The sequence below is a fragment of the Apium graveolens genome, chromosome 4 (genome assembly GCF_009905375.1).
Source record: "Apium graveolens cultivar Ventura chromosome 4, ASM990537v1, whole genome shotgun sequence".
In the NCBI taxonomy this organism is placed as follows: Eukaryota; Viridiplantae; Streptophyta; class Magnoliopsida; order Apiales; family Apiaceae; genus Apium; species Apium graveolens.
The window spans coordinates 253814060-253821571 of record NC_133650.1 but is presented as its reverse complement, the minus strand read 5'-3'; positions in this window follow the sequence as shown (position 1 = coordinate 253821571).

The following is a 7512-nucleotide window of genomic DNA, read 5'->3' as shown; positions in this document are numbered from 1 at the left end:
TGGAAGGCATAAGAGATACATATATTTTATTCCCTGTAAGTTGGGAGGATTCGAAGAAACCTTGAGATAGTTCGAAGGATAAATAATGAGACGCGAATAGACTGAGGAGACAAGAAAGTAAGAAATTAAGAAAATTGGATGAAGGAAGTGACCTTCAAGAATGTGAAGTGTAAGACCGGTGGCTTGATACCCAGGAAGGGAGACGCCAGGTATGAAAGATATCCCAACATTGAGATGACTGTTGAGATAAACAACAAAAGTAAATAAGGATTTATTAAGAAGAAGTTCACGTTGAACACGACCAATATCTTCCAGATCATCCATGTGATCATTACCAAATCAGGAAAGAAAAGCGGATGACCATTGTTATCTTTTGGAGGCCATATGGATTGACCTCAATTTGAATAAGGATGCTATTATGAAGTTAGGTATAGACTATCGAGGTGGGAATGATGAATAAGATAATCTATCAAGGATATATGACTTGATTTATCCATGGAAGGATGCATGTACCTTTTAAAGGTGGAATTAAGGATAGAACATTGGTAACTTAAAATGAATCCTAGGGGACTGCATAAAGGTTGGCATGTCACCCTTAATAGGGACAGTATGAGTTTTGACAGTATGATTGGGAAAGGGTTAAGGTAACAACAACCTTTAAGAATCAGTGGAGAAATTTTGCAGAAGTATATAGACAATGGTTCTACTATTAGTAAATGGTATTGTGATATGCCCTGTATCTAGGGAATACAGGAGGAACGATTGAAGGATAACCTTAGAGGTTTTATAAGGAAAAAGGTAATATTCAAAATTCTCAAGAATAGAAATGTGGATAAAGGAAATATGACGTAATTATAATGATGCCAAGTGGGGCACGTGTTAAACCACGAGAAAGTATGGATCGAACCAGTAATGGTCGAAATTGTTCAGGGCAATTAGGATTTAAGAAAAAAAAAATGTTCTAAGTATGATTGAGAGTCAGTCTTGACAGTGATTAGCCTCTAAAGAATGAGGCAATAACTTATGGAAAAATGGTGATATGTTTTTTTTCCCATCTGATTTTAAGGAAAACATCTTCACTCAAGCAGTGATCGGAAATAAGGTAGAAAATTTATTTGGAGGTGGTTAAAATGACATTGACTGTAAGGAAATTTTACTATCAGGAAAGGCCAAAGAGGTGGCCGACACTTTAAAGGTAAGTGGATAATTATAGGCGTGTGTGCCAAAAGAATACAGTGATGATGGTTAAAACTGTGAAGGTTGTATTATGGTTTGGAAGATTGACATTCCTTCTGATGACTGTGCAATACCCAACCGTAATAGTAGTTGGTAAAGGTTTAATTCGTGTAATCGCCATGAACGGGCTATCTATCTTAGAAGGTCCTATCTTGAGAATAATCCAGGACCATGTTTCAAAAAGGACTAGATGAACCCTTGAGTTAATTCGTCTATTTAGGGCGTATGATTAAGAATGGTATTAACCTGCTATCGTTGCTTTGATTGAAACTCTTCTGCACTTTTATCTGCTTCATGTCATGAAAGTACGTCAGAGTTTGGAGTGTTCTTCATGAATTGTGATTGGTGGTTATGTTAACTCCTTAGGAGAATTAGATACGAGATGTATGGACTCCGTATGGTTAGTTATTAAGACTTCATGGAAAATGAATGACTACAGTAGGTCAGTGGTGGACCATAGTAAGGCAGCAATGATTCTGCGAGTAATGAGCTGATTACAACCATGAGAGTTGTATTGGAATGGGTGTTGAGATTGAGTACCACTAATCGGGTCGTGGTAGTATATAAGTTATCATTGATAGACTAATTAAGTAGAGTATCTACCTGGTGAATTATTATTCTTTCTTATCAATAGAGAGTCGTATTATTATACGAGGAAGGTTGCGGTGCAAGCATAGAATTCTAGTAACGATGATGTCTAGAATGAGATCCCAGGTTCGATTTTCGATGTCGAGGGAGTTTCAAAGGTAATTGTGTATAAGCTCGAGGAAGGGCATGGGTCCATAGAATGATGGACGGGATAGCGAAAATATTTAGGCACATGAAATGCGATGCTATAACACTTGATGTTGATATAAATACATATATGTTTTGTTCTTCTATGACAAACCTCTATAGTTCAGAGGTAGATTCCAAGCCAGATATTTTATGGCAATAAAATTTTTTTTTATGAATATACAATTCTCTTCAATTCGTTCTTTTCTCTTCTTTTCATTTCATGTAAGCTGAGAAGAACAACCCTTCCAGAAGGGGAGGTATTGCCGAATGACTATCTATCTGTGTGATAGAAGCCTAGTAGGATACCATCTATTGTTTAATTGCTTGTCAAGTACTAAAGGCTGGCCACCTTCTGTACTAACTATGCGATATAACAAGTGTTCATGATCATAGTGATCTCTCAATAAATTCCTTTACTTCTATTTGATTGATCAAATTTTGGAAAATAGAAACAACTGAAAAAGGAGTAATAAAGTGGTGGTAGTATGCGGAATGGGAACACATTCGTGATACTAAGGTTGACGTGGTTATTAAAAGGTTATAGAACGCTAACGAGCAAAAGTATAACCCGTATAATATTAGAAACGGAAGGTAGTAGCGATTACGAACTAGAAAAGAATGGGTATTGAGAAGCAAAAGTTCTAATGATAAAAGCTATAATGAGAGTCTGTGCAATAGACTTGAAAGAATTTGGAATGATCACTTAATTCGGATTGAGTTATCTTACGACAATAGATCATATGTCATTATCGAGATGTCGCCTTATGAGATCATTGAGGGAAGACAATGTCGATCTCCCTTATGTTAGGATGAAGTTGTAGAGCGCAAGATGCTCGGACCCGCAGTAGTCCAAAGGACCAAGGATATGATAGATCTAATCAGAGGACGGCTGGTAGTAGCCCAAGATGGTCATGATAAGTATGTTGATTTGACACGAAAGGATAAAGAGTATGAAATAGGGGACCTAGTAATGTTATAGGTATCCCTTGGAAAGGATTGATGAGGTTCGGAAAGAAAGGAAAGCTAAGTCTACAATTTGTTGGACCCTTGGATATATTAAGACGTTTGGGAAGTTAGCATATGAGCTAGCCCTAACCCAGAACATGTAGCTAGTCATAACGCGTTTCACGTATCAATGTTAAGGAAGTGTAATTCAGATGCCAGATAAATAGGGGCATATGAGCGCATAGATATGCAACCCGACGTAACCTATATGGAGCAACCAGGAAGGGTTATAGAGTGAAAAGGAACGAGTGCTTAGGAGAAGGGTTATCAAACTAGTAAGAGTTTGATGGTAGAACCACAATGTGGGAAAATTGACTTGAGAGTTAGAAAGTGCAATACTAAGAAAGTATCCCTATTTATTTCTATCCGATTCCGGGACGGAATCCTTTTAAGGAGGGGAGACTGTAATAACCCCAATTTTTGAGAAATTTTGAAACCCTTATGAATAGTGTTTTTGCTGAACGAGAAAACTTTTCATGCCACGCTATGTAGGGGTTCTGTTATTGATCTTATGGGATATTATTAGTACTCTATGAAGTATATAAGTGTATGTAAAGATCGTCAGAATCCAATTCCGAACACTTTGGTTTTTCCCGGAAATCCACAAGATACGGAGAGAATTGAGTATAAGGTAACAGGATAAAAAGGATTTAAATTAAAGGATTATAATAGAGGACCATAAAAAGGAATATAATGTATTGAGAAAGGTTAAGGGAACCTAAGTAATAAGATCCCGGGTATGATCCTTCAAACGATAAAGGAGAACGAAAGTTAAGCGAACCGTATAACAGATCAGCGGTCATTAGGCAAACGATTAGGAAGTTAATCAAAGGGATTAGTGGGAATGATGTCATCCAACCAATAGAAAGAGGACAAGGAGGGGAGGATTACATCACGAGGATGACCTAGGCATGACAAGAAAGGAAGGAGATGTGGTGACTTTTTAACCACACAAAAACCAAGGGCAACTAGGTAATTCACTAAAGCAAACAACAAAAATCAACCAACCAAGCAAATCATTTCATTTCACCAAGCAAAACACAAAAATATCTCTTCTTCTTCTTCAAGCTCTCGGGTTTTTTCTTAAAAAATGAAAGTCCAAGCTCCTCCACTTACTATTTAGCAAGGTAATTATCTAAGCTTCCCCATGGATAATTACATACTTCCTATAAGTTTAAGCTCCTAATTCCAAGCCAATCTTTTTCTATAAATCATGAAAGAAGATGGTGAATAGTGTTTTCAAGAACTAAAATTTGTGTTCTTGAAGTTTTGTTTAGATTAAGCTTGGATAAGGGCTTTAAAGGTGATTCCAAGCCATTCTCTTGATTCTCCACTCTCCAAGGAAGGTATAAACTACAAACCCTAGCTTTAGTTTTGAGTAATTAGGATTGAATGTGTTTGATATAGCATATGTGAAGCATGATGCTTGATTGGTTGAAGTTTGGTTGAGTTTGTAGAGATTAGTTGGTTTTGTTGCATTGTTGGAGTTGTAAATCTTGGTAATTAGTTAAAGAACCTAAGTAAAGCTTTTAGTTCATGTGAGGAATAAGTATAAATGGTTAATGTGGATTTTTTGGGGCTGTTATGATGTGGTTTGGAGGGATATTGGTTGTATGATTGATTTGGGGTTGATTTGTGGTTGGTATTGAATGGTTTAAAATTGGGAAAACGCGTAAACATAGCCGTCGTAACGTCCGATTTTCTTTAGACTGTTTTTGTGCATAACATTAGGACCCGAGAACCCCCTGCTAGATTATGACCACTGCCATGATTAGATAGCTCATGTTACGAGCTTCGTTTTGATATGTAGTTCGTTCGATTCCGATGCACGGTTTAGGAGAAACGACCGTTTCAAGTAACGGCGTTTCGCGAACGAAACTTTTTCCCTCGCCTTACTTTGAAACATAGATTAAAGACCAAAAAGGGTTAATTAATGTATGAAACATTTATGGTAAGTGTGTTAGGCAGTTGGTAAGACACTCGCGAAGGAATCGCTTTAAAACTCGTAAAGGTTAAATTATTAAAAATGGTGGAGCCGAGGGTACCCGAGTGGCTTAAGCGAATCAGTGAGCGCAAAACAAGCGTTAGAGTCTAAGTTAGTTAAAGTATAGATTTACAAGTGATTTTGGTTTAATTCCAACTTACTTGTTGTTTATAGGTTACCAGACTCGTCCCGAGCCATTCGTAACCCCAGTCGCTCAGGCAAGTTTTCTACCCGTTATACTGTTGTTGTGATGTAAATATATGTATATGCATTATCTTGTGATATTGCATGATTGTTATTAGCAAATTTTGCGATATATTGGAGCATGCTAATATGGTATATATGCATGTCTGTTTCGTAATCTAGTTATCTATCTGTTGATTTCAATGCTTATAGTTGCATAATACCTATGCTAGAAATAAGCAAGTAGTTGCGTATACCCTTAGTATAGGGGATAAAAGGTGAACATATTTCTAAACCGGGAGTCGATGTTCCCGAGTATATATATATATATATATATTTATATATATATATATATATATGGATATAGTTTTTAAAACTATTAATCGAATAAGGTTTATTCGATAACTTTAACTTTATTTTATTATTGAATATTATTTCAAATATTATTCGAAGGCGTATGACTCCTTTACATTATTTATTGAATATTATTTGAATATTCATTTAAGGATGTATGACTCCTTTATTTTATTTAATGAATATTATTTATAATATTCATTCGAGGTATTATGACTCAGCTTATTTTATTTATTGAATATTATTTGAATATTCATTTGAGGATCTATGACTCCGATTATTTGCTGAGATATATTCTTTATTTTATTAAAGAATAAGGTGTCGATAATCAAACTTATTTTTGATTATTCAAATAAAGATATTACTTTCGTATAAGTATATCTTTGATTATTTGCTATTCATTTCAAGTATAAGTTTTAATACTTCTACTTCAATTATTTTATAAAGATTATCTTTTATGGGAATATTATTTAAATAATAATATTCAGACATTTTTCTAAATATTCTGGGGACTGATTTACTTCATTAAATCAGTTTTACTCCAAACACTCTTTAAAGTATTTTCGAGTCTTTAAAATGATTTTCAAAAGTTAGAGCGGATCCCAAAACTATTTTTATATTTAAGATCTTCCTTTTAAAAAGGGGATTTAAATACTCGCTCAAAACCTGGGGGATCCGGCTCGGTGGTGTGTTTTATATTCGCAACAAAGTTGCTGTCTTGGTAAAAGAGTTTTTGATTACTTACCCAATATTCGGGAAGTAAAATTCTTGGAACAAGTTAATCCATTAACAGGCATCGCCTGGGAAATATCGGTGAGTTTTCCTTTCCAACTAGGTACGACTTCTTGGTGGAGCCGTATCAACAAGTTTCTACTTGGGGAAAGGGGGAAACGAGCTTTACGTTTCAGAGTCATGGATTTCATCTGAACTAGGAGTGGCGTAAGTGGTCGAGTAGCGCCGGCCCAGCCTTATTATATTGGCCCAAATGGCCTGGAAGTTCCGCTAAGGCGGTCCATTCCTTAGGAGTTCAGTGTTCGGTTGACAAGTAAATCCGACAGGTTCTCCTCTACATGTAGAAAATGGTGGGGTTGTACTACTACGACTGATCATCGTAAGTGGTCTTCCTGGCGCGGTAAACTCCCGTAATGAGTTCATCATCCAATTGGATATTTCTGCAACACTACCCAAAGCACTTCGATAGAAAGGCTACGGTTGGGCGATTGTTGAGTGTTGGCAGGGTCAAGTTTTCAAAATAATGTTTGCATCAAATGAAGTATCTCATAACTTCATTTTATTTTGATGATATTTTAAAGGTTGAATCTATTCAAGTATTATCTTGTAGTCTCGTCTATGTGATGAACTTTGGAAACTAATTATAACTTGAATGGTGGTAGTTCAAGTAGTATGTGGAAACGATATAAGTATATTGGAGTATTTTGTAACTTCATCTTTTAAACTTATATCTAGTAAATGATTATCTTATGCATGACAAAGATTTTCAGAAAAACGTTGAGACAAGGTTAGATATATGAGATCACCTTGCAACGATATTTTTATACAGTTATACACTGGAATTCTGTGTGTATTATGCATGGAAGAGGACTTCCAATATTTTGAAAAGTATATATGTATATATATATATACTGAATATTTTGCGACTTCATCGCATTAAGATATCAACTTGGTTCATTTCTTTTGACCAAGACTTTCATGAGTATTATGAGTAGGCTCATATATTGTAAATCATTATACATATTATTTTGGTGGGCTTGCTGCTCACCCTTGCTTTATTTCTTCATCACACAACAACAGTTAGGAAAGATGGCCAGACTCCAGCAGACCCAGCGCAAGCGCGTGGGAAGCGTCCTGTGTCTTCCCGTTGATGTTGTAGCTGCTATAGCTGCAGAGGTAGATCTATTGTAGATCAGACCATCTACTTTTGAGAATCAATTATGTATAATTATAACTTGTGG